Genomic DNA, 27,766 nt, shown 5'->3' with positions numbered 1-27,766 from the left:
TAGACCCCTCAAACTGACTTCAAATGTGAGGTGGTCCCTAAAAAAAATGGTTTTGTAAATTTCGTTGTAAAAATGAGAAATCGCTGGTCAAATTTTAACCCTTATAACTTCCTAGCAAAAAAAATTTTGTTTCCAAAATTGTGCTGATGTAAAGTAGACGTGTGGGAAATGTTATTTATTAACTATTTTGTGTCACATAACTCTCTGGTTTAACAATATAAAAATTCAAAATGTGAAAATTGCGAATTGTTCAAAATTTTCGCCAAATTTCCGTTTTTATCACAAATAAACACAGAATTTATTGACCTAAATTTACCACTATCATGAAGCCCAATATGTCACGAAAAAACAATCTCAGAACTGCTAGGATCCATTGAAGCGTTCCTGAGTTATTACCTCATAAAGGGACACTGGTCAGAATTGCAAAAAACGGCCAGGTCATTAAGGTCAAAATAGGCTGGGTCATGAAGGGGTTAATTTGTATTTTAGGCAAATATATATATATATATATATACAGTGGGGCAAAAAAGTATTTAGTCAGTCAGCAATAGTGCAAGTTCCACCACTTAAAAAGATGAGAGGCGTCTGTAATTTACATCATAGGTAGACCTCAACTATGGGAGACAAACTGAGAAAAAAAAATCCAGAAAATCACATTGTCTGTTTTTTTAACATTTTATTTGCATATTATGGTGGAAAATAAGTATTTGGTCAGAAACAAACAATCAAGATTTCTGGCTCTCACAGACCTGTAACTTCTTCTTTAATAGTCTCCTCTTTCCTCCACTCATTACCTGTAGTAATGGCACCTGTTTAAACTTGTTATCAGTATAAAAAGACACCTGTGCACACCCTCAAACAGTCTGACTCCAAACTCCACTATGGTGAAGACCAAAGAGCTGTCAAAGGACACCAGAAACAAAATTGTAGCCCTGCACCAGGCTGGGAAGACTGAATCTGCAATAGCCAACCAGCTTAGAGTGAAGAAATCAAACAGTGGGAGGAATAATTAGAAAATGGAAGACATACAAGACCACTGATAATCTCCCTCGATCTGGGGCTCCACGCAAAATCCCACCACGCGGGGTCAGAATGATCACAAGAACGGTGAGCAAAAATCCCAGAACCACGCGGGGGGACCTAGTGAATGAACTGCAGAGAGCTGGGACCAATGTAACAAGGCCTACCATAAGTAACACACTACGCCACCATGGATTCAGATCCTGCAGTGCCAGACGTGTCCCACTGCTTAAGCCAGTACATGTCCGGGCCCGTCTGAAGTTTGCTAGAGAGCATTTGGATGATCCAGACGAGTTTTGGGAGAATGTCCTATGGTCTGATGAAACCAAACTGGAACTGTTTGGTAGAAACACAACTTGTCGTGTTTGGAGGAAAAAGAATACTGAGTTGCATCCATCAAACACCATACCTACTGTAAAGCATGGTGGTGGAAACATCATGCTTTGGGGCTGTTTCTCTGCAAAGGGGCCAGGACGACTGATCCGGGTACATGAAAGAATGAATGGGGCCATGTATCGTGAGATTTTGAGTGCAAACCTCCTTCCATCAGCAAGGGCATTGAAGATGAAACGTGGCTGGGTCTTTCAACATGACAATGATCCAAAGCACACCACCAGAGCAACGAAGGAGTGGCTTCGTAAGAAGCGTTTCAAGGTCCTGGAGTGGCCTAGCCAGTCTCCAGATCTCAACCCTATAGAAAACCTTTGGAGGGAGTTGAAAGTCCGTGTTGCCAAGCGAAAAGCCCAAAACATCACTGCTCTAGAGGAGATCTGCATGGAGGAATGGGCCAACATACCAACAACAGTGTGTGGCAACCTTGTGAAGACTTACAGAAAACGTTTGACCTCTGCCATTGCCAACAAAGGATATATTACAAAGTATTGAGATGAAATTTTGTTTCTGACCAAATACTTATTTTCCACCATAATATGAAAATAAAATGTTAAAAAAACAGACAATGTGATTTTCTGGATTTTTTTTCTCAGTTTGTCTCCCATAGTTGAGGTCTACCTATGATGTAAATTACAGACGCCTCTCATATTTTTAAGTGGTGGAACTTGCACTATTGCTGACTGACTAAATACTTTTTTGCCCCACTGTATATATATACATATATATATATATATATATATATATATATATATGTATATATATATATATATATATATATATATATATATATTTTCTCTATATACATATTTAGTCATTTTTTACATTTTAAAAATTACAAAAAGGAAAATGAGCCAATGCAAAAGCTGTTTCCCTGCTTTGTAAAACCACAGCCTGCATTCACCTTGTGCTAAAAACAGCAACCATGGGTTCTTCCAAGCCACTGCCTAACACTTTAAAAATTAAAATGGTGAAGGGCCGCAAAGTAGGAGAAAGCTATAAGAAGAAACCAAAGCACTTTCAAGTTGCCCTTTTTTCAGTTTGAAATGCAGTTTAAGGTACCGTCACACTGAACGATATCGCTAGCGATCCGTGACGTTGCAGCATCCTGGCTAGCGATATCGTTCAGTTTGACACGCAGCAATCAGGATCCTGCTGTGATGTCGTTGGTCGCTGCAGAAAGTCCAGCACTTTATTTCGTCGCTGGACTCCCTGCAGACATCGCTGAATCGGCGTGTGTGACGCCGATTCAGCGCTGTCTTCACTGGTAACCAGGGTAAACATCGGGTTACTAAGCGCAGGGCCGCGCTTAGTAACCCGATGTTTACCCTGGTTACCAGCGTAAAAGTTAAAAAAAACAAACACTACATACTTACTTTCTGCTGTCTGTCCCCGGCGCTGTGCTTCTCTGCACTGGCTGTGAGCGCCGGCCAGCCGGAAAGCACAGCGGTGACGTCACCGCTCTGCTTTCCGGCCGCTGTGCTCACAGTCAGTGCCGGAAAGCACAGGGCCGGGGACAGACAGCGGAAGGTAAGTATGTAGTGTTTGTTTTTTTTACTTTTACGATGGTAACCAGGGTAAACATCGGGTTACTAAGCGCGGCCCTGCGCTTAGTAACCCGATGTTTACCCTGGTTACTGGCATCGTTAGTCGATGGAGAGCTGTCTGTGTGACAGCTCTCCAGCGACCAAACAGCGACGCTGCAGCGATCGACATCGTTAAGAAATGGCAGTTAACAGAAACACTGGAGGTCAAGACAAGGTCTGGAAGACAAAGCAAAATTTCAGTGAGCGCTGCTCACTGGATTGCTAGACAGTCAAATCTGAACCCCCGCTTGACTGCAAAAAAAAATCAGAAACATTTACCAGACCCTGGAGTTTTAGTGCATTATTCTACAGTTCAGAGATACATACACAAATATGGCCTTCATGGATGAGTCATCAGAAGAAAACCTCTCATGCATCCTCGCCATAAACCTCAGCACCAGAAGTATGCAAAAGAACACAAACAATAGCAATAGTGTTAGGACTGGCGGAATGCACCAAATATAAATAAGAGGCGATATAAGATGCGTTCGCAGTCCGGGGTCCACCGTGCAGAAAAGATACCTGCTGCTCTGTAATGACAGACTATATGGTGGTATTAAGAGAAGACACACATGGGTTAGCTTCACCCGGTATGAAGGAAGCGAACCCTGTTGCGTCACAGGGCCGCGATACCGCACAGAGAGCGCAAGCAAGGAGTCACAGAACTCTGCCCTAAAACTCAAGGTAAGATTTCCTCTGGACCTCTTGCGCTTGACATCACTACAGTGGTGTCAGGAGTAAACTAAACTTAAATAGATTTAGAGCATTGGGTGTGCGCAGCGCCGCTCTAGCGGACACCACTAACAGCCCTAACTAGGGACTGGAAAGTGCACTAGTTGCGCACGGTCCCGCACTGGCTAACGCTGCTAACAGACACTATAAGATCATGCCTTGTGCTGGAGGACACTAACTGGCGCTAGAAAGCTCCAACATTCACGAATGTTCATCAACACTAGGAATTGGTATGATTCGGAGCTTTCACCAGAACAGGTATATATCACACACACATGATAACTGGTTTATACTAGCGCATGGCCGTGCGACCATGCAAACCTATAGCTGTAGCTCTCAGGAACTTCCTAGTGGTGCAATAGGAGCCGCTATAGGACCTGAGCATGTGACCCCCGACCTCCTATGAGAGGTCGACCCATGGGCATGCTCAGTAGGGGAAAAGCAGGACATAGTCCCTGGAACATCTGCTCACCACTGATCAGTGCTGGCTACAAGGGCTGAGCCTGGAAAGGCAGCAGTAACCAAGTGTACAGTATCAGCTTGAGCCAGATGCTGGGATCAACGTCTCTGCTGACAAGGTTCCACTGCGGCTGGAGGAGAATGGGAGACCACAGCGGACATGGTTCGAGATTCCCCCTGTACAGTGGCGGAAACTCGACACCTAACATAGCCCCCCCTCCTTGGGACTTGCTATTCTCAAAGGCAGCAATGAGCTGCGGAGCCCGAATGTACTCAACAGGCTCCGAGGACCTGTCCTCTGGGCCATGACCCTTCCAATCCACCAATTTTTTGACATTTACCACCTTACACCCATGATAGCGTTCACCTCCTAATCGTCCGTAGATGAACCCGATGTCCAGGAAGATGACTCAGAAAACCGGGACATGTGAACGGGCTTTAGGAGGGAGACATGAAAGGTGTCGTGATACCCAGGGTTGGAGGAAGGGCCAGACGGTAGACCACAGGGTTAAACTGTTCCAGAAACTTGATGGGGCCTAGGTAGTGAGGCGCAAACTTAATGGACTCAACTCGCAGCCTGATATTATGGGCGAAGAGCCACACTAAGTCACCAGAAGCAAGGGTCGGAGCGGGGCACTGATGTGCATCGGCGGAGACCCTCATTCTCTCCTTGGAAGCCAGGATGGCATCCTGTGTGTGGTCCCAAATGTCACGTGCCTCCACAGCCTTGTCTGCCACCCTGGAGTCGGCAGAAGACACGGGCATGGGCATCGGAATCCATGGATGCTGGCCGTAGTTAAGGAGGAATGGGGTCTGCCCAGTGGAATCGGCTATGGCGTTGTTCAGCGCAAACTCCCCCCACAGTAGCAAGGATGCCCAGTGGAATCGGCTACGGCGTTGTTCAGCGCGAACTCCCCCCACAGTAGCAAGGATGCCCTGTCATCCTGCTTGGCTGAAAAAAATGTCGCAGGTATGTGACCAGGATCTGGTTGGTCCTCTCTACCAACCCATTCGTCTCAGGATGGTATGCTGAAGAGAGATTCAGCTCGATGCTGAGTAGACGACAAAGCTCTCTCCAGAACCAAGAAACAAACTGGGGATCCCGGTCACTGAAAATTTTATCTGGCATACTGTGTAGGTGGAAAATGTGTTTAATAAATAACGCCACCAAGGCCCGTGCAGAAGGTAGACGTGGAAGAGGCACCAAGTGCACCATTTTGGAAAAGTGGTCAGAGACTACCCAAATAATGGTGCAGCTATGGGACTTGGGTAAGCCCACCACGAAGTCCATGCCGATCATTTCCCAGGGCCTATCCGCCACTGACAGAGGGTAAAGTAACCCAGCAAGCCATTGTCGAGGGAACTTATTCTTGATGCAGCAGACATACGCCCGAATATACTCTCCAATGTCACGGGCCAAATGCAGCCACCAGTATGTCCTCGCCAGGAGCTCAGATGTCCTCTTAGTCCCAAATTGTCCACCCATCCTGGAGGAGTGGCCCCAAGAGAGAACCTCCAGTCACAAATTAGGTGGAACAAAAGTCTTGCCTGGAGGCATAGACTCTAGCGAAACCGGGGCCACAGTTCTCAGGCTCTCAGAAAGGACAATAAGCCAAGGCTCCTCCTCCTCTGATGACACTAAGGAGCGGGAGAGAGCGTTCTTCTCCCCAGAGATAAAATGGAGACTGAAGTGGAACCAGGAGAAGAACAAGGACCATTTGGCCTGGCGAGAGTTTACCGCTGTGCAGTATGTAAATATACCAAATTTTTGTGGTCGGTAAATACTTGGAAGGGATAGCGAGCCCCCTCCTGGAGGTGTCTCAACTTCGAAAAGGCCAACTTCATGGTAGAAACTCTCTGTCCCCGATGAAATAATTCCTCTCTGCCAGTGAGAAGGTCTTGGAAAAGAAGAAGCAAGGATGCTTCCGACCTTGAGCTTCCTTCTGGAAGAGGACTGCTCCAGCACCGACAGAAGAGGCATCCACCTCCACGATAAATGGTTTATCAACATTGGCGCAATGTAAAATGGGAGCTCAAACAAAGTGTGACTTAATAGAGAGGAAGGCCTTGGAGACCTCCTCCGACCGCAATTTGGGATTAGCTCCCTTCATGGTGAGGGCAACCAGGGGAGCTACCAAGGTTGAGAAGTGGGGAATGAACTGGCGATAATAGTTGATGAACCCCATAAAGCACTGCACCGCTTTGAGAGAATGGAGTTCCTGCCAGTCCATCACAGCCTGTAGCTTGGCAGGATCCATGGCCAAACCCCTGGCAGAGATGATATAGCCCAGGAAAGGCAAGGACTCCTGCACAAACGCAAACTTCTCCAACTTGGCATGGAGGGAGATTTTCCCGTAAGAGGCCGAAGACTTTGCAAACATCTCTCCGATGGGAGTCTATATCTGGAGAGTAGATGAGAATATCATCCAGATAGAGTACTACCAGAGTGGTGAGCATATCCCAGAAGATACCATTCACAGAGTTTAGGAAAACGGCAGTAGCATTACAGAGCCCGAAGGGCGTCACCTGGTGTTAAATGCCGTCTTCCATTCGTCCCCCTCACGGATGCGAATCAGGTTGTAAGCACCCCGCAGATCAAGCTTAGTAAATGCTCTCAGCCCCGCAACCTTTCGAAGAGCTCAGATATAAGTGGCAGAGGGTACTTATTCCTAACAGTTATGGCTTTAAGACCCCTATAGTCTATGCAGGGACATAATTCTCTGTTCTTCTGCACGAAAAAGAACCCAGCCCCTGCGGGTGACACTGACTTCCTAATGAATCCTCTTGCCAGATTCTCCTGGATGTACAGAGACATTGCCTTTATCTCTGGAGAGATAACTGGTAGACTCGACCCCGGGGAGGCTCAGCACCAGGCAAGAGGTCAATAGGACAGTCAAAGGGGTGGTGAGGTGGAAGAGTCTCCGCAGCCCTCTTGGAGAACACGTCCACATAGGGCCAATAGTGTTTGGGGAGAGAGGAAAGATCTGTGGGTACCTCAGTAGTAGCAACATGAATGCTCTCCCTCTGACATCTACCCTCACAAGATTCACTCCATCCTGTGGACCACGCAATATGAAGCGAGTGGTACTATAGCCAAAGTATCCCTAACAGGACCTCATCAAGTAAGGAGATAATCTCCTGATGGGATGGCGACATAGAAAGAATAAATGGGATGGTTTGGTGTGCTATCTGTGAGGGCAGTGTCGACCCATTCACCACTTGTACGGTCAATGGTTTGGCGAGCATCACCAGGGGTATTGCGTGCCGTTGAGTGAAGGCAGGAGACATGGAGTTGCCCTCCACCCCAGATTCCACGCAAAGCTCTACCATATGAGTGGATGGGCCTATGGTAATTGTCCCCTTGAAGGACAATTTGGAGGAAAACATCACCGTGTCTAGTGTACCTCCTCCTACAGCCGCTAGACGCTGACGTTTTCCCAACCGCTGGGGACATTTTCTGGCATAATGTCCTGACTGCTGGCAGACAGGACAGACCTTGAGTGCACGAGTGGTCCAGGACTTAGACCCCACAAGTGTCACCTCCATGGTCTCATGTGGCTCAGACGCCTGGACCGGAGAATCCGGAGGTTTGGTGAAGGTGGGAGCCAGCCGAAACCTCTACCTACACTGGGCTGGCTCCAACCTTCGCTCATTAAAATGAAGGTCGATGCGAGTAGATATTGCTATCAGCTTCTCCAGAGTGGCAAGAATCTCCCTAGTGGCCAAGGCATCCTTCATATGGTCAGTAAGTCCCCTCCAGAATACCGAGAAGAGGTTTTTATCCTGCAACTCCAGCTCAGATGCCAAAGTCCAGAAGTGGACATCAAAATGGCTGACAATGGATTAACCCTGTGTCAATGCCAGCAGTTGGGAGCGTCGTATCATGGGTGACATGAGGTCCCAAAAAGACCTGATTCAGAGTGCTCAAGAACCGCGGAGCACTCTGCACCACATGATTGTCGCCCTGTCCGACAGGAGGGATATAATAAATCCCACCTTAGCCCGCTCCGTGGGAAAACGTGCAGCCAGGAGCTCAAAATGTATAGCATACTGGCTTACGAATCCCCTACACAGCTTGCTGTCACCAGGAAACTTGTCTGGCAATGGGAGACAGGATAATTTTGGAGCAAGGGTGGCAGTGGACAAACAAGCTGCAGCCATGCTAGCAGCCTGAACAGCTACTGCGGTAACATCCACAGCTGAAGTTGTGCGCTCGAGAGCTGCCATCCAGCTGCTGGATGTACCACTGTAGTCGCTGTTCTTCCGCCATTACAAGCCAGACCCTGGTGCTAGTATAATGATAGGACTGGCGGAACACACTAAATATAAATAAGGCAATATAGGATGCTTTCGCAATCCGGGGTCCACCGTGCAGAAAAGACACCTGCTGCTCTGTAATGACGGACTATATGGTGGTAATAAGAGAAGACACACATGGGTTAGCTTCACACGGTATGAAAGAAGTGAACCCCATTGCGTCACAGGGCAGCGATATCGCACAGAGAGCGCAAGCAAGGAGTCACAGAACTCTGCCCTAAAACTCAGGGTAAGAGTCCCTCTAGACCTCTTGTGCTCGACACCGCTACAGTAGTGTTAGGAGTAAACTAAACTTAAATAGATTTAGCGCTCTGGGTGAGCGCAGCGCCGCTCGGGCGGACACCACTAACAGCCCTAACTAGGCACTGGAAAGCGCACTAGTTGCGCACGGTGCCGCACTGGCTAACGCTGCTAACAGACGCTATAAGATCTAACTGGCGCTAGACAGCTCCAACATTTGCGAACATTCATCAACAATAGGAATGGGTATGATTCGGAGCTTTCACCAGAACAGGCATACATACACACACAATAACTGGTTTATACTACTGCGGCAATGCAAACCTTTCATAGTTGCAGCTCTCCAGGACCTTCCTAGTAGTCCAATAGTAGCTGCTACAGGACCTGAGCATGTGACACCCAACCTCCAATGAGAGGTCGACCCAAGGGCATGCTCAGTAGGGGAAAAGCAGGACATTGTCCCTGGAACGTCTGCTTGCCACTGATCAGTGCTGGCTACAAGGCAGCAGTAACCAAGCGCACAGTATCAGCTTGAGCAAGACGCTGGGATCGACGTCTCTGCTGAGCAGGTTCCACTGCAGCTGGAGGAGAATGGGAGACCGCAGCGGACATGGTTCCAGATTCCCCCTGTGCAGCGGTGGGAACTCGTCACTTAACAAATAGATTCATGAGGCTCAAAGTCACGAACATCCACAACTATTCAATTGTATCCCATATGTGGATGTAGCTTGCCACTCCCAAAAGGTCACATAATGCAATCAGAGACAAAAGAGTATTATGGCAAAAATGTGAACATTTTATTAATTAGAAGCAGTTATATGACACAGAAAGACATAAAAGAAGACAATAGCATGACAAAGAACCTAGTACTCCGGTTATGGGTAATAAATATAGTGCAAGAATTGCCAATACACAGATCCACATCCTAACATGAAGAGGCAAGTCTAATCAAAATTGCACAATACTGGTCAATAAAGTGTGTAGTAAAACATCAGGTGATGGTCACAATGTACATAAATAACACCGATTCTCGAGTATACCAGTGCAGTATTAAGCAGATATCACGAACATTGCATGCTTACCCATGATAGAAGGTAGAGATAACCAGTGTATAGAAACAAACCCCAATGCTTGTTTCGCATCACGTAAGTTGCTGCTTCATCGGGGGGGACATCTGTACCCAGATTATCTGTCACCTGTGTACTAGGTTATTTGTCATCCTGTTGTCTTCTTTTACATCTTTGTATGTCATTTTACTGTTTATAAATAATAAAATGCTCACATGTTCACATACCGATGAGATTAAAATAGAACTCTTTGGCCACAATGATCAAAGGTTTGTGTGGAGAAAAAGGGCACAGAATTCTAAGGAAAGGAATATCTTGCAAACCATTAAGCATGAGGGTGGATCAATCATGCTTTGGGGTTGTATTGCAGCCACTGGCACTAGGAACATTGCGTGGGTATATTGAAGAATGGATTCAATGAAATCTCAAGAAATTCTTGAAATGAAAATAGCACCATCTGTAAAAAAAAAGAGCTGAAGTTGAAAAGAGGATGGCTTCTACAAAGGGTTAACAATCCAAAACATGCCAAAATCCACAATAGACTACCTCAATAGGTGCAAATTGAAGGTTTTACAGTGGCCCACACAATCCCATGGTCTGAACATTATTGGAAATCTGTGGCTAGACCTCAAAATAGCAGTGCATGCAAGATGACCCAGGAATTTCATAGAACTGGAAGAATGAATGAAAATCCCTCAAACAAGAAGTGAAAAACTGACTGGCTACAAAAAGCATTTATAAGCTGTGTTACTTTCAAAAGGGGATTCTACTAGGTACTAACTGAGCAGGATCAAACAAAACCTAGAGCAAAAAAAGTCCGCACTCACAGCCGGTTAAATCAGAGATCCAAGGTGGAAACCATATAACAAGCGTCTCTTCAGCCAGTATTAAGGATTCGGGTGCTCCTTATAAAAGTCAAAGACCAATATGCCGTACTACAAAAGAAAAATGGAAAGGAGCACTCACCATCCAGAAGAACTTTTCAGTCTTTATTGTGGCATTAAAAATATAGCAAGGTCTCACAGGAGAACGTGGGTGTCACGAGACGACGGCCGTTTTGCGCACCCGTAGAAGCGCATCTGCACGAAACGGCCGTCGTCTCGTGACACCCACGTTCTCCTGTGAGACCTTGCTATATTTTTAATGCCACAATAAAGACTGAAAAGTTCTTCTGGATGGTGAGTGCTCCTTTCCATTTTTCTTTTGTAGTACGCCATTTTTCTTTTGTAGTACGACTAATTGAGCAGGATGCCTACACTTTTGCATCGGCCCATTTTCCTTTTTGTAATTTTTGCAATGTAAAAGATGACAAACAATATATTTATTTTTTTGTCTAAAATAAAAAGGAAATGTGTCATCTTATAACTTTAGACCTTTTAAAGATAATTTCATCTTCAACTTGCTGAACTGTTCACAATAATAGTAATTTCAAGCAAATAAAGCATAAAGTGCATTTTTAGGCTGTGTGCACTCGTAGCAGATTTTTCCCATCTTTTTCCTGTTTTTTTGCTATGAAACCGCGAAGATAACGCTCACATTAAGCATCCTATTTAATAGAATGCAATCCGCATTTTTTGTGCACATGCTGCGTTGTTTTCCTGAGCGGAATCGCATTCCAGAAAAAAACGCAGCATGTTCATTAAATTTGTGGAATCGCGGGGATTCCGCACATATAGGAATGCATTGATCTGCTTTCTCCCTGAATGGGCCAATGCCCACCATGCGGGAAGTAAGCAGATCATGTGCGGTTGGTCCCCAGGGTGGAGGAGAGAAGACTCTCCTCCACGGACTGGGCACCATATAATTGTTAAAAAAAAAGAATTAAAATAAAAAAATAGTGATATACTCACCTTCTGATGGCCCCCGGAGCCTTCCCGCCTCTCAGCGGTGCACACGGCAGCTTCTGTTCCCATGGATGCTTTGTGTGAAGGACCTGCGATGTGAGAGGACGTTTATCATAAATAAGGGTATTTCCAATATATATATTTTCTCCAAATGGGCTCCTTCTTCATATTCATACAGTCCTCCAATCAAGATCACTCTTATTATATACATAGCAATTTTAGGGTCATTACTATGTATATAATAAGAGTGATCTTGATAAGAGGACTGTATGAATATGAAGAAGGAGCCCATTTGGAGAAAATATATATATTGGAAATAGCCTTATTTATAATAAACATCCTCTCACATTTATTTTTATTTTTGTTTTTTCACTAATTATTGATATTTTATTATGGATTGTGTCTATAATTATATTTATTTGGTTTTTTATTATGTGTAATTATGTTATATGTTAATTTATAGGGTATTCATTGTATTTATTATTATTCACACATTACAGTTTGTAACGCTGTATATTAATATGTGTTGGTGTTCTTTGTTGTGTATTATATTTGTAATATAAATGATTGTTTGGGTATTTATTATTGATATATATGAGATTGATAATTGTTGATGTAATGTCTTTTGTTGCACTTTTGTTTTTGTCAGCATCTTTTATGCCCTCACTTTTGCCCTTATCCCCAATGGCCGCTTCGATGTTGTGCGCTTGATCTGCCTTCTTTGTATTCATACCTGATCATGTGCCTCGTTACGTTTTCCTATACCCTTTCTTTTGCCTTCATCTCCAATGGCCGCTCCGGTGTTGTGCGCTTGGTTTGCCTACCCTGCACGCGTGCCTGATCACATGCCTCGCCTGTGATGTTGCAGATGGTACGACTGCGCCCTCTAGTGACGTTGCCGGTGACATGGTTGCGTGATTTGTGGCGGTGAATCAAGCGCCAGTTAGTACGCATGTGGGTTAGGACTATGCTATTGGTTATATCTCATTATGTGGACCTATATTTACCCGGCTGTAGCCCTCACTTCCTATCACTCCCTGACGAAGCAACGTGTGAAACGCGCGTTGGAGTGTGGGGTAGCGGTAGCACTACATGGGAAATGAATCCTGGTTAGTATATGGATGTTTTCATCATGTTTTAGTAACTCCCCTATTAGGAATCATTGTATGTGACTTATACGTGTGCACTTTATGATATATTTTGGGGCTACATGTACCCTATTACTTATGCACTTTATACTACTTGGATTTGGATATATATCTATAGCACTTGATTAATTAATTATTATTTATGAGATTGTGAGTATGAAATATATGTCTCCCCATTGATGGTTAGTTGGATTTACTTAGTACCGCATGCTATTTTTGGTAATTAAATCGTACTACGGGTGGTGCTCTGCTCCCCTTGTTTTTTAGACTTGTATGTTTTTTAATCATGTTTTTGTGTTAAATTGGATTGGTGTCTTCAATAAACTTATTTATATTTTGAATTTAATATGATTGTTTATGTGATTATTTTGGTTTTATTTATTCATATATTTTTTCAAGTGGTTCTTTTTTGGTATAGCATTTTGTTGTCTGCTTGAATTTAATTTGATTATGTGATAGGTTCTTTTGTGCTCCTATTTTTTTGGTTTAAACTTTTACCAATTGTGTTCCCCTGCTTCCTTATTTGTTGTAAGCTTTCAAGCAGTTTCCTCATTTCTCCTATAACTGTAAACCAGAAGCGTAACTCCGGGTGGAGACCCATCAATGCCAGCGCAAACTTGCAGGATGAGGGGATATATAACAGAATGGACCCAGAATGGAAATTTGGTCTGACATGCGCTGTGAGCTGTGAGGTCTTATATAGACAGGTGTGAGCCTTTTCAAATCAAGTCCTATCAGTTTAATTGAACACCGCTGGACTCCATTGAAGGAGTAGAACCATCTCAAGGAGGATCACAAGGAAATGGACAGCATGTGACTTAAATATGAATGTCTGAGCAAAGGGTCTGAATACTTATGACCATGTGATATTTCAGTTTTTCTTTTTTAATGAATTTGCTAAAATTTCTACATTTATGTTTTTTCAATCAAGATGGGGTGCAGAGTGTACATTAATGAGAAAAAAATTAACTTTTTTGAATTTACCAGATGGCTGCAATGAAACAAAGAGTGAAAAATTTAGAGGGGTCTGAATACTTTCCGTACCCACTGTACTAGGGTGGGCCCAGGATGGAGGACATATATACAAGGAAGAAGCCCAAGATCAGGCGACATAAAAACACAATGGGGAAGGGAGGCAACTCATTTGTCCCTTTAGGATTTACAACACTACAAGGGCAAATACATCTCACCAATATGTGGGGGCAGGTGGGGGCTCAGGTCCAAATTTTGCTTGGGTGTCCATCAGACTCTAGTTACACCACAGAATATATTGGTAGTATATAAATAAAATTATTATTATTATTATTATTATTATTATGCAGTGAATATTTAAGCTGACAGCAAATAAAGTTGTGATGTAGATTCCCAGCTCTGCTTTTATTTTTATTTATTTATTTTTATTCACTATTGTGAAATCTACAGTGAATCTGCATGAAAAACTGAAATATAAAATTTACATGTATTGCTTGTTACTCTTTCTGTGGATTTTTATTCTTAAAAAGCAGCATTAGATTTTATACAATGTAAATTATGCTATGTCCTATGTGAATGTACCCTTAGATGTTTTAGAGAGTTCAAACCACTTTTAATTCCATAATATGTCAGTAACTGTTCTTTGTTAGCTTTAAATGTCTGTGAATAATCTATATTGCAAGCATACTGCAAACGTGATACTAAGATTTCAGAGGTATCCATTTATTTTCTTTGGATAACTGGTTTCAAATTTAGCTCAATGCTTCATAGAATTAGGTGAGTGTCAGGAGGAGCAAGAAAAATGTTTATAAAATCATGTAATACTGGTATTAATCTCTGATAAATCCACACAGAATTTGTCCTGCAATTTGTTGTTGGAGGAATTGTGTACAGCTGAAGTGTTTTGTCTTGTAGTACAGACTCACTTAAATTGATCTTCTCTTCCCTCCATTATGATTGTGCTGAAAGCTAGAGAGAGAATTAATACCGACTAGAGATGATCAAATCTTTTGAAATTTGAATTCACCAGGTGTTGGAGGTCGAGTTCCCACCTCTGCACAGGGGTAATCTCGAGCCATCTCCACTGCGGTCTCCCATTCTTCTCCTGCCTCAGTGGAGCGTGCTCAGCGGAGGCGTCGGTCCCAGCGTCTCGCTCAGTCTGAGGCCGGCGTCACACTACCGTGTTTTACTGAAAATACGGATTGCATACGGTACAATGCTTCTCTATGCCCCAGCTCCTATCAGCTATTTTACTGATCCGTATTATACGGTCTTCTACGGCATGCTGCGTTTGTCACCGTATTGCGCAAAAAATATGCCAATGAAAGTCTATGGGGGCGAGAAAAATACGGATTACACACAGACCAGCAGTGTGACTTGCGAGAAATATTCAGCGGTGTTAGAGAGAAAAGCCAGCAATTCAGTGCGGTGATGCGCCCTCTGATGGTTGTCCTCATATGAACTCGAGCCTGGGAACTTTTCTGATTTTTTTCCCACGCTCGAAGGACATCCAGCAGAGGTCTGTTATGACGCGGTGGTTTAGGAGCAACATGGAACGAGCTCTGAAGGAAGTGGTAACTGTACTGACTGCAGTCCCTAAGCTCAACACAACACTAGAAGTAGCCGTGGAATGCTCCTAACTCTCCCTAGGCATCTCGTCACAGCCTAAGAGCTAACTACCCCTAAAGATAGAAGCAGGAAAACTATCTTGCTTCAGAGAAAATCCCCAAAGGATAGATTAGCTCCCCACAAATAATGACTGTGAGTGGAGAGGGAAAAGACATACACAGAATGAAACCAGGATGAGCACAGGAGGCCAGTCTAGCTTGATAGATAGGACAGGATGGAATACTGTGCGGTCAGTATAAAACACTACAAAAATCCACGCAGAGTTTACAAAAAATCTCCACACCTGACTAAAGGTGTGGAGGGTAAATCTGTTTCCCAGAGCTTCCAGCAAGACAGAATTAATTCATACTGATAAGCTGGACAAACATAGAAAGCACTGAACGGAAAAATCCACAATCTGTGAACAGAACAGAGCAAGTAAGAACTTAGCTTTGCTGAACTGGTCAGGAAAACAGGGAAATCCAAAGAGATGTGAATCCAACCAGAAACCATTTACAAGTGGCACTGGCTGAAGGAACAGCCAGGCCTAAATAGCCGAGCAGAAGAGAAGATAAGTGAAGGCAGCTGATGACAGCTATCTCCAAGGAGCAGCCATACCACTTGAAACCACAAGAGGGAGCCCAAGAGCAGAACTCACAAAAGTGCCACTTACAACCACCGGAGGGAGCCCAAGAGCGGAATTCACAACAGAGGTCGCATCACCGCGAATGAAGGTAACTACAGGTCATTGACCTAATTTACATTAATTCACTGGGGTTTGATAGCCAGGAGCACAGCTGCATTATAGCAGAGCTTCTGCCTGTAAAAATTTGTAACCCCTTCAGATGGATTTACATCTTGGGACATGACAGATCATCGGAAGGTATGAGATATTGTTGTTTTTTTATTTTTCCTTTGTTACAGAGCGAGGGTCTTCAGGTGGATTACCAGGATAATAAAATATTCCAACAACCTGTGTTTTTATTTCATTAAAAGACTTTATGATAATGTGTTTGTGTTTTTTTAACCATTTCAGACTATTGGATTAAAAATGGATAGGTGTCATAATTGACGCCTCTCCATTATTAATCTGGCTTAATGTCACCTTACAATAGCAAGGTGACATTAACCCTTCATTACCCCATATCCCACCACTACACGGGAATGGGAAGAGAGTGGCCAAGTGCCAGAATAGGCGCATCTTCCAGATGTGCCTTTTCTGGGGTGGCTGGGGGCAGATGTTTTTAGCCAGGGGGGGCCAATAACCATGGACCCTCTCCAGGCTATTAATATCTGCCCTCAGTCACTGGCTTTACTACTCTGGCAGAGAAAATTGCGTGGGAGCAATTTTTTCCGCCATTTAACCCTTTAATTTAATAGCTAGAGCGCCCAAATTTTGAACATACACACTACTAACATTAGTAGTGTGGAATATGCAAAAAAATGGGGATATGAGATGGTTTACTGTATGTAAACCATGTCTCATATCATGTCGGGTTTAGGAAGGAGATAGCAAAAGCCGGCAATTGAATTACCGGCTTTAAAGCTATCTCGCGCTGGATGAAATATTAATGTATATACATATGTGTGTCTACTGACATATATATATAGAGAGAGAGACAGTATATATGTTGTTACAATTTTTTGACAACACGGATCCATTGTATGTCCGTATGTCGGTTTTGCAAGCCTGCGAGAAAATCTCGCAGTTCGGATGCCATACGGATTACATTCAGAGGATGCCATGCGCAAAATACGCTGAAACACCCTGACTACGGAGGAGATACGGACCACTATTTTGGGGACTTTTCTGCGTATTACAGCCGTAAATTACGGACCGTATTTTTATACGCTGAGTGTGATGCCGGTCTGACACTGTGCAAAGGGTTACTGCTGCCTTTCCAGCTTCTGCCATTGTAGCCAGTACTGGTCAGCGGTGAGAAGACGTCTTTGGGACTAAGTCCTACTTTTCCCCTTCTGAGGATGCCCAGGGTAAGATCTCTCATTGGAGATCAAGGGTCACATGCTCAGGCACTGCAACAACTCCCATTGGTCCTCTAGGAAGGTCCTGAAGTTGCTCAAGTTCTGTGGCAGCCTCCCATTGGTCCTTCTGGGAAGGTCCTGTAGTTGCTGCAGCTATAAAAGATTCGCATGACCGCACGGCCATGCGCTAGTATTGATCTATGTTATGGGCTTTGCGCCAGTGTGGTCTTGTGGGTATGTATTTAGGGCCCCAGCTGAAATAAGCCTCTAGAATACTGGCACCTCCGGTGAGGAGTTTTGTGTGTTTGTATTCAGGGTCCCGGCTGAAATAAGCCCTAGAATACCGACACCTCCGGTGAGGAGTTTGTGTGCGTGCAAGACGACTGACTGCTATCAGCTCAGCAGTTAGCTGTGTACTCCTGCGAGTCTAACAGGGCACAGTGCTTTCTTTTGTCGGTGACTTGGTGAAGTAACAGAGTTTGCTTATACTGTCATATAGTGCCATTTGCTAGCAGCAGGTTCCTCCTGCACGGTGGACCCCGGGCTGTGAACGCACCTTTAACTCAGTGCGTTCCGCTAGCCCTAACACCATATTTTTTAAATCTATTGTTTCAAGTAATTCAAAGGATCTCATTGCCCTGAAAAGATGTGTAAGACACTGTGAGGTGTCCTAGGGCTGTATGCAACTCCTTTCAAGCTCTTCCACCCATATACATTGTCTATTCAAAGTGACTATAATAAATGTGGCTTTGTTTGGGTAAACGGATGGCAATTAAATTGCACTTCTCTGCGCTTACACAATATCTGTACAACTTTGTAAGTGTTTTATGACTTTCCCTCTGTATTTCTATGTCCAGTGTAAGATCAGTGACATCCACTAACCATATAGAAGCTCCACAAAATTTACACTGCATTCTCTACCTCTGCTTTAATTTAGAAGAAACACCATGAGCACTCCTGGAGGAGGTGCCAAGGTAGGTTCCCACACCATAAGGCAATATAATGTAAACCCATCACTCAACTTAATGATGCAAAGATTAACTTTAATGCAGTCCAAAATTTTAGTACAAAAAATGTTTCGGTCACTCAGACCTTAATCAGTTACCGCATGTGCTGTAGGGTGGGTGAAAAAGAATCCATTTGTGCCACAAGGCATGCCTAGTAAGTCTTATCAATTTGTGGGGCGCGTTTCCATGTACAGCGCGGTGGATTACATGCGATAACTGGTGAAGTTCTGAGTGACCGAAATGTATTTCTTGTACTACAATTAAGTTGAGTGCCGGGTTTACATTTTTCTGCTTTTATTAAGGCTATCATAGTCCCTCCTGATTAGCAGTGTTATCTTATGTGATAGCTGCGAGCCATTATGGAGAACTGAGACCAGCCAAACCTAATTTTACATGAGCCTTCTCTGACTGATTCAATCTTCTCTATTGTGTACAATTGCAGCAACCATTTCAGGCAATTGACACACAAAATGAATAATAAATTGTTTAAATTCAGCAGGATCAGAGAATTCTTAAGAATTCTATTCAATATTGCATCGGATTAATTCTCTAATCTCTAATACCAGGCCTTTTGTCTTGTTTAAGCTTTCCTGAAAATGTTTTCAAATTTAAGCAAGGATAAAAGCTGTAATTACATTTTCTCCAGTTACCTTCAACCATACAATCGGTTTATATAGGCTGGACCAGTGGTGTAACTAGAGTCCGATGGGTGCAAGATTTGGACTGAGCCCCCCCCATCCTCTTATATATACACTGCTCAAAAAAATAAAGGGAACACTAAAATCCCACATCCTAGATATCACTGAATGAAATATTCCAGTTGTAAATCTTTATTCATTATATAGTGGAATGTGTTTAGAACAATAAAACCTAAAAGTGATTAACATAAATCACAACTAATATCCCACGGAGGTTAGAGTTGGAGTGGTGCTCAAAACCAAAGTGGAAAATGAAGTTACAGGCTTATCCAACTTCAGTGGAAATGCCTCAAGACAAGGAATGATGCTCAGTAGTGTGTGGCCTCCACGTGTCTGTATGGTCTCCCTACAACGCCTGGGCATGCTCCTGATGAGGCGGCGGATGGTCTTCTGAGGAATCTCCTCCCAGATCTGGACTAAAGCATCCACCAACTCCTGGACAGTCTGTGGTGCAATGTGACCTTGGTGGATGGTGTTAGACATGATGTCCCAGATGTGTTCAATTGGATTCAGGTCTGGTGAATGGGCAGGCCAGTCCGTAGCTTCAATGCCTTCATCTTGCAGGAACTACTGACACACTCCATCCACATGAGGTCTGGCATTTTCCTGCATTAGGAGGAACCCAGAGCCAACCACACCAGCATATGGTCTCACAAGGGGTCTGAGGATCTCATCTCGGTACCTAATGGCAGTCAGGCTACCTCTGGACAGCAGATGGAGGGCTGTGCGGCCCTTCAAAGAAATGCTACTCCACACCATTACTGACCCACTGCCAAACCAGTCATGCTGAAGGATGTTGCAGGCAGATAATTACTCTACACGGCGTCTACATACTCTGTCACATGTGCTCAGTGTGAACCTGCTTTCATCTGTGAAGAGCACAGGGTACCAGTTATGAATTTGCCAATCCTGGTGTTCTGTGGCAAATGCCAAGCATCCTGCACAGTGTTAGACTGTGAGCCCAACCCACATCTGTGAACGTCGGGCACTCAGACCATTCTCATGGAGTTGGTTTCTAACCGCTTGTGCAGACACGTGCACATTTGTGGCCTGCTAGAGGTCATTTTGCAGGGCTCTGGCAGTGCTCCTTCTGTTCCTCCTTGCAAAAAGGCTGAGGTAGCGGTCCTGCTGCAGAGTTGTTGCTCTCCTACGGCCCACTCCATGTCTCCTGGTGTACTGGCCTGTCTCCTGGTAGCACCTCCAGACTCTGAACACTACGCTGACAGACACAGCAAACCTTCTTGCCACAGCTCACATTGATGTGCCATCCTGAATTAGCTGCACTACCTGAGCCACTTGTATGGGTTGTAGAGTCCATCTCATGCTACCACGAGAGTGAAAGCACAACCAACATTCAAAAGTGACCAAAACATCAGCCAGAAAGCATTGGTACTGAGATGTGGTCTGTGGTCCCCACCTGCAGAACCACTCCTTTATTAAGTGTGTCTTGATAATTGCCAATAATTTCCATCTGTTGTCTATTCCATCTGCACAACAGCATGTGAAATTGATTGCCAAACAGTGTTTCTTCCTAAGTGGACAGTTTCGATTTTATAGACGTTTGGTTTACTTGGAGTTATATTCTGTTGTTTAAGTGTTCCCTTTATTTTTTGAGCAGTGTATATATGTCCTCCATCCTGGTATATATATCCCCTTTCTGGTATATATGTCCCTTATTCTGCCTGGGCCCCATCCAGATATATATGTTCCCATCCTGGTATATATGTCCTTTATCTTTCGACCTATCCTGGTATATGTCCCTGATCCTGGGCTTCAGTCATATATTCCCTATCCTGTAATATATATAGATTCCCCATCCTGGTATATGTATCCCCCATCCTGGTATATGTTCCTTATTCTGGGCCCCATCCTGGTAGTATGTCCAATACTGATATATGTCCCTTTCCCTGAGCCACACGGTGGTAAATGTCCCTCTCCCTGCCACAGTTCATTTTTGCTTAGAAAAAAAATTATACTCACCTTGCCTCCGTCATCCTTTTCTGAAGCCGGCAGCTGACTTCAGAGTGAAAGCAACAGAAGCGCATGACGTCACTGCCATGAGCCATGTGTATGCCGATGTCAGCTGCTGGCCCCTTATTGGCTGGCAGTTAGTATTACTACATACATACCCGATGGGTCTCTGTGCTGCAATACACTTCAACTGGATGTGCGTCCAAGCATGCACATCCAGTTGAAGCTCCTGCTGGCATTGGAGGGACCCTCACCCACACGGGCACAGCTGCGGTCACAACCACTGCGACCACAATCATTACGCCCCTATTCAGGACACAAAGTGCCACTAGAATAACTAGCTGAGTGATAAAAACCACTTTGTACAAATACAGAACACTTTTTACTTTGATGCTCCACTATTGGCCATTTTTATACTTTGAAAAGAGAAAAAGGAAATGGTCTTCCATATGAATGTTAAGGTTTAATGACAAGACAAGACTATAGAAACTTATTTTAATGATTTGCAAAAAAAGTTGAATTAACCCCTCTCCCACCTTAGATGTATCGTTACATCTAAGGTGGGCTCCCCATTTGCTGCGGGCTCCGGCGATGAGACTGCAACTGTTGTTGATTTGAACAGCTGACATGTGCCCCTAACAGACACATGTGGAATTGCATTTAACATGCTCGTGCCAGACGAGCATCACTAACCCAGTCCATCAGTGCCCATGTCACATGATTGTGGGTCGCCGAGGTAGTGGCATGACAACCCAGGGTCTGCAGCAGACCCCTGTTTTTGTCATTGCTGGATTGCTATGAGTGTCGCCCATTATATAAGCTTCATAGAACAGGTCTGAAGCCCTGCTTTGTGTAGCAAAGCAATCTGATGATAGCAGCTTCTAGTCTCCCATGGGAAACTATTGAAGCAAGTAAAAAGTAAAAAAAATATCTTTATAAAAATCTAAAAAATTAAAAAAATAAAAGTTTAAATCACCGTCATTTGCCCCATTCAAAATAGAGCAATAAAGAAAAAATAGTACACATATTGGGTATCGTCGCGTTCAGAATTGCCCGATCTATCAGTATATAAAAATAATTAATCCTTAGTCCAATTGGTAAACGGCGTAACCAGAAAAAAGTCAAAATGTCAAATTATGTTTTTTTGGTCAATGCAACATTGCATTAAAATGCAAAAATGGGCAATCAAAACATTGTATCTACAACACATGGGATCAATAAAAACATCAGTGCGGCTCGCAAAAAATAAGCCCTCACCCAGCCCCAGATCCCGAAAAATAGAGAAGCTAGGAAAATGGTGACTTTTTTTTAAAGAAACTTTAGATTTTTTTTCAACACTTAAATAAAAAAGAACTTGTACATGTTTGGTATCTACATTGTATCTATGGAGAATCCTAATGGCAGGTCAGTTTTAGCATTAAGTGAACGTGGTAAAATAGCAAAAAACAAAAAACAATTGTGGAATTGCACTTTTTTTGCAATTTCACCCCACATTGAATATTTTTCCCATTTTCCAGTACACTACATTGAAAACCAAAGATGTTATTCAAAAGTACAACTGTTCCCACAAAAACAAGCCCTCACATGGCCATATTGATGGAAAAAATGAAAAAGTTATGGCTCTCGGATGAAGGGGAGCAAAAAACGGATACTCAAAAATGGAAAAACCCAAGGTGGTGAAGGGGTTAAAGAGATTTTCTGAGACTTGGTTTATAGCTCTTGAAAACAATCTAGGAAAAAAACTTAATATTGGATTTTTGAAATTCTTCCTCTGCTCAATGTTCTATGGAAACTTTTTGTGACAAATGTATTTTTGTTGGAAAATAGTTATATGAATTTTTTCAATCACAAAGTTACTTTTTTACTACCTTTTTCTGCCACACTGCCATTATCTGATAGCTGCATCATATTACTCAAGTGATGCACATTATATTTGCATAACTTACAAAAACGTACTTGAAATGTAGTGAGCCATAAATGTGGACTTGCATTATTTGATTGAGTTTTAACTTTTTTTTCAAATACTTAACAGGTCTATAATACAGCACATTATTCTAATTGCCAAATTTGGAGTCAGGAAAACAATGTAACTATTAACCTGATAAACTATGTAACTACAGTTTGCCCCCTTTTTTGTATCTTACTGCACCAGTTATTTTTGTCTATGTTTGATTATTAGTTTTGTTTCTCTATTTGAAATATTTTTCTTACCCTGTACATAAATTGGCAGTCTACACATTAGCTAACTAATCTCAGATATCCCCAATTACTGAAACAATGGTCAGTGGTCATCTGTTTGTAACAGATCCAGTATAAAAGAAAAGCTGGATTTGGTACAAATGGAGCACATATGGATTCACACTTTGATCTCCATTATTGTATGTTTTTTATCAGTTTGTAACTGATCTGTTTTTATTAGAGATGTCTCCGAACAACTCTAGTGTTCTGGACACGTGCAGTACTTAAGAAACTGAACCGTTAATGGATGACATAACAGATGACCAACCATTATGGACCATTTCTTGTAGTCTGCAAACTTAAAATAGACAGATTCAGTTGCTATTTGTTTTTTGATTTATTTTTGCAGGACAAAATAGGTATTGTATATGTTTTTTGATCCATCTAAAACAGATTTAATCTGGATTGAAGATGTTTTATAACATTTTCATCCACATTGTAATGAATGGATCCTGAACAATGATGAGAGAACGTGCTGGGATAAAGTCTTATCCAAGTATGCTCAGGTGCTAACAGAGTGTCTTCTCCGTGCTCGAATAATATGATCGAGACCTCGCGGCTTTATGTCTCACAAATGTTCGACAGCCACAACACACGCGGGGATTACGTAAAAAACAGGCAGTCACTGCACATGTTGTGGCTGTCTAACAACCACAAGACATGCAGCCATGGCAACTCCAACATATTATTCGAGCACCCAAAAGTAACTTAGTTAGCACCTGAGCATTCTCGGATAAGACTTTATCCCAGCACCTCCGCTCAAAATTAATCCTGAACTTTATAATTTAGTTTCCATTTATATGATGTCAAAATAACTGATAGTAACTGCTTAACATGTGATCGTACCTTTAGTGATACAGCTACTCCACATTTATAGATCATCATTAGCCATCATGGTTATACAGTGGGGCAAAAAAGTATTTAGTCAGTCAGCAATAGTGCAAGTTCCACCACTTAAAAAGATGAGAGGCGTCTGTAATTTACATCATAGGTAGACCTCAACTATGGGAGACAAACTGAGAAAAAAAAATCCAGAAAATCACATTGTCTGTTTTTTTAACATTTTATTTGCATATTATGGTGGAAAATAAGTATTTGGTCAGAAACAAACAATCAAGATTTCTGGCTCTCACAGACCTGTAACTTCTTCTTTAAGAGTCTCCTCTTTCCTCCACTCATTACCTGTAGTAATGGCACCTGTTTAAACTTGTTATCAGTATAAAAAGACACCTGTGCACACCCTCAAACAGTCTGACTCCAAACTCCACTATGGTGAAGACCAAAGAGCTGTCAAAGGACACCAGAAACAAAATTGTAGCCCTGCACCAGGCTGGGAAGACTGAATCCTCAATAGCCAACCAGCTTGGAGTGAAGAAATCAACAGTGGGAGCAATAATTAGAAAATGGAAGACATACAAGACCACTGATAATCTCCCTCGATCTGGGGCTCCACGCAAAATCCCACCCCGTGGGGTCAGAATGATCACAAGAACGGTGAGCAAAAATCCCAGAACCACGTGGGGGTACCTAGTGAATGAACTGCAGAGAGCTGGGACCAATGTAACAAGGCCTACCATAAGTAACACCATGGACTCAGATCCTGCAGTGCCAGACGTGTCCCACTGCTTAAGCCAGTACATGTCCGGGCCCGTCTGAAGTTTGCTAGAGAGCATTTGGATGATCCAGACGAGTTTTGGGAGAATGTCCTATGGTCTGATGAAACCAAACTGGAACTGTTTGGTAGAAACACAACTTGTCGTGTTTGGAGGAAAAAGAATACTGAGTTGCATCCATCAAACACCATACCTACTGTAAAGCATGGTGGTGGAAACATCATGCTTTGGGGCTGTTTCTCTGCAAAGGGGCCAGGACGACTGATCCGGGTACATGAAAGAATGAATGGGGCCATGTATCGTGAGATTTTGAGTGCAAACCTCCTTCCATCAGCAAGGGCATTGAAGATGAAACGTGGCTGGGTCTTTCAACATGACAATGATCCAAAGCACACCGCCAGGGCAACGAAGGAGTGGCTTCGTAAGAAGCATTTCAAGGTCCTGGGGTGGCCTAGCCAGTCTCCAGGTCTCAACCCTATAGAATACCTTTGGAGGGAGTTGAAAGTCCGTGTTGCCAAGCGAAAAGCCAAAAACATCACTGCCCTAGAGGAGATCTGCATGGAGGAATGGGCCAACATACCAACAACAGTGTGTGGCAACCTTGTGAAGACTTACAGAAAACGTTTGACCTCTGTCATTGCCAACAAAGGATATATTACAAAGTATTGAGATGAAATTTTGTTTCTGACCAAATACTTATTTTCCACCATAATATGCAAATAAAATGTTAAAAAAACAGACAATGTGATTTTCTGGATTTTTTTTTCTCAGTTTGTCTCCCATAGTTGAGGTCTACCTATGATGTAAATTACAGACGCCTCTCATCTTTTTAAGTGGTGGAACTTGCACTATTGCTGACTGACTAAATACTTTTTTGCCCCACTGTATATGATTATATTCAGTGTACATAAATTTATATTTCACTGCAAAACACTTGGCAAAATCTTTCATGTGGATTACTGCTTTTTTAAGCTAACCATTGACATAGCACTCCAACTATCTTCAGAAACACATTATGGCTGGGGTCACACTCGCAAGTTCAATGCGAATAACTCACTCGAGTCTTTCGCATCAAGTCCCGGCACTGCCGCCGCCACTCGGACCGGAACGTATGGTTGCATAGAAATACAGTGCTGGGTATTGATGCAAGATACTCATGTGAGATTTTCACATCACACTCGCAAGTGTGACCCCAGACTAAATGGGTTGTCCAGCCTCAGGCTACAAGTAGTCACTCTATTGTGAATTCTCCTGTGACAGTGGTAGGAGCGGTGGGTGTGTGACCGCATGTATGTGATTTGCATAGATGAGGTCACTGCCAACTAGATAAGCTTTGCTCAATGCAAGTGTATTGAATTTGGAGAGCAGTATGCAAATTGCCTACTTGTAGTCACATGACTGCCCACCTCTGGCGTCGGCACTGAAGAATTTTCACAGCGTGGAGTACAAGCAATGTGGGGATTCATGTAACATAGCGTGACTGCAGACTTGTAGCCTAAGTCCGGACAACCGCTTTAACTATGACCCATGTTAATTACCTTGCATTTATTTGCATTTAGCACTTTATTCTGATGATCACTAAGGATGAAAAGCATTAAAAGTGTTGGCAGTATTATATTGATTAGACACTGCCCATTATATTGGGGATATTGCTAGCTACTTATTGTAACAATTGTGTTTAGAAGCATGGATTGGTAATGCCAAGTTTTGGGATATTTTAAATTATTGAAATTGTAGGTGTTCATCAGCTTACAGCAGTCCATGTACAATTGGTTGACTATGCTATTGAAATAAATCTGGGCCGTGGGTGTGATATCGTATTTATTTTTATTTACTAATGTCCTGAAATATGGTATAACACTCTTAGGACATCTTTGATTGATTGAGATAGACGGTTGAATTAAAGAGTTTCTAAACATCTCCCAAAGTCTATATCATTTGGCTTTTGTTAATATTGGATGGCTGTCTATAGGCTTGTAAGGGACATTGCACACTTCACTTTAAGGAAAACCACTGGAAAAAGTCATCAATTTTAATTTTTTAATTAATAAATATTTTTATTTTCATTATTATATTACCAGTCACATGCAAGCTGACTGCTCAGTATTTATAACACATTCTGCCTTAGAAATGTCTCGTTTTATGCTTTTTTTTCAGAAAACTATTTATTATTAGTTCCCATGCAACAAAAAGCTCTATCAAGTGTTTGTTGTTAATGAAGAAATGTTCAGCCATTTCCAGCAGTGAATGTCAATATATGTCATGTAATCACGAAATGCTTCTAGAAATTATAGCTATTTGCTGGACCATGGACTAATTCAGAAATCGTTTTCTTTGTGAATCTTGACAAACTGGTAGGAAATTTTAGATGTTTTAAAAGACCATAAAAAACTGACGAAATAAGTTGTAGCATGTAACACAAAGAAATGACTGAAAGAAGTTGTAATGTGTTGAAGTTTAAAATTGAGCTAAATACCAACACATCTAAGGGCAGCCAATTCATTTTGAAGACAAAATTATTTAATTTGCAACTACTTGGGCTTCCATCTATATGTTCAGGCTATTGTCAATATCAGATGCGCCCTTATTCTATCATTTTAGCCTTATTCATTATTTCAAGGTTTATGAACATTTGCTTTCTATAGTTTTAGTTACAACTTCTATAGTTCATTGTCCCTAATGAAGAATCTGAACAAACAAGCATACATTAATCATTATTTGTCCCTTGGTGTCATCTGGTGTCATCATAAGTGTTAGTCGCCATCTTAGTCTCCATGGTCTATATCACTACAACCTATGCATTCATTGTACTCTTACATCCTTGGCCAGACATTGACATCTTCCAACTTCCGGTTTCGTACTCACAAAATAAG

This window comes from Ranitomeya imitator, chromosome 3 (genome assembly GCF_032444005.1).
Source record: "Ranitomeya imitator isolate aRanImi1 chromosome 3, aRanImi1.pri, whole genome shotgun sequence".
Lineage (NCBI taxonomy): Eukaryota > Metazoa > Chordata > Amphibia > Anura > Dendrobatidae > Ranitomeya > Ranitomeya imitator.
The sequence above is the reverse complement of the archived record's forward strand: the minus strand, read 5'-3'. Positions refer to the sequence as shown.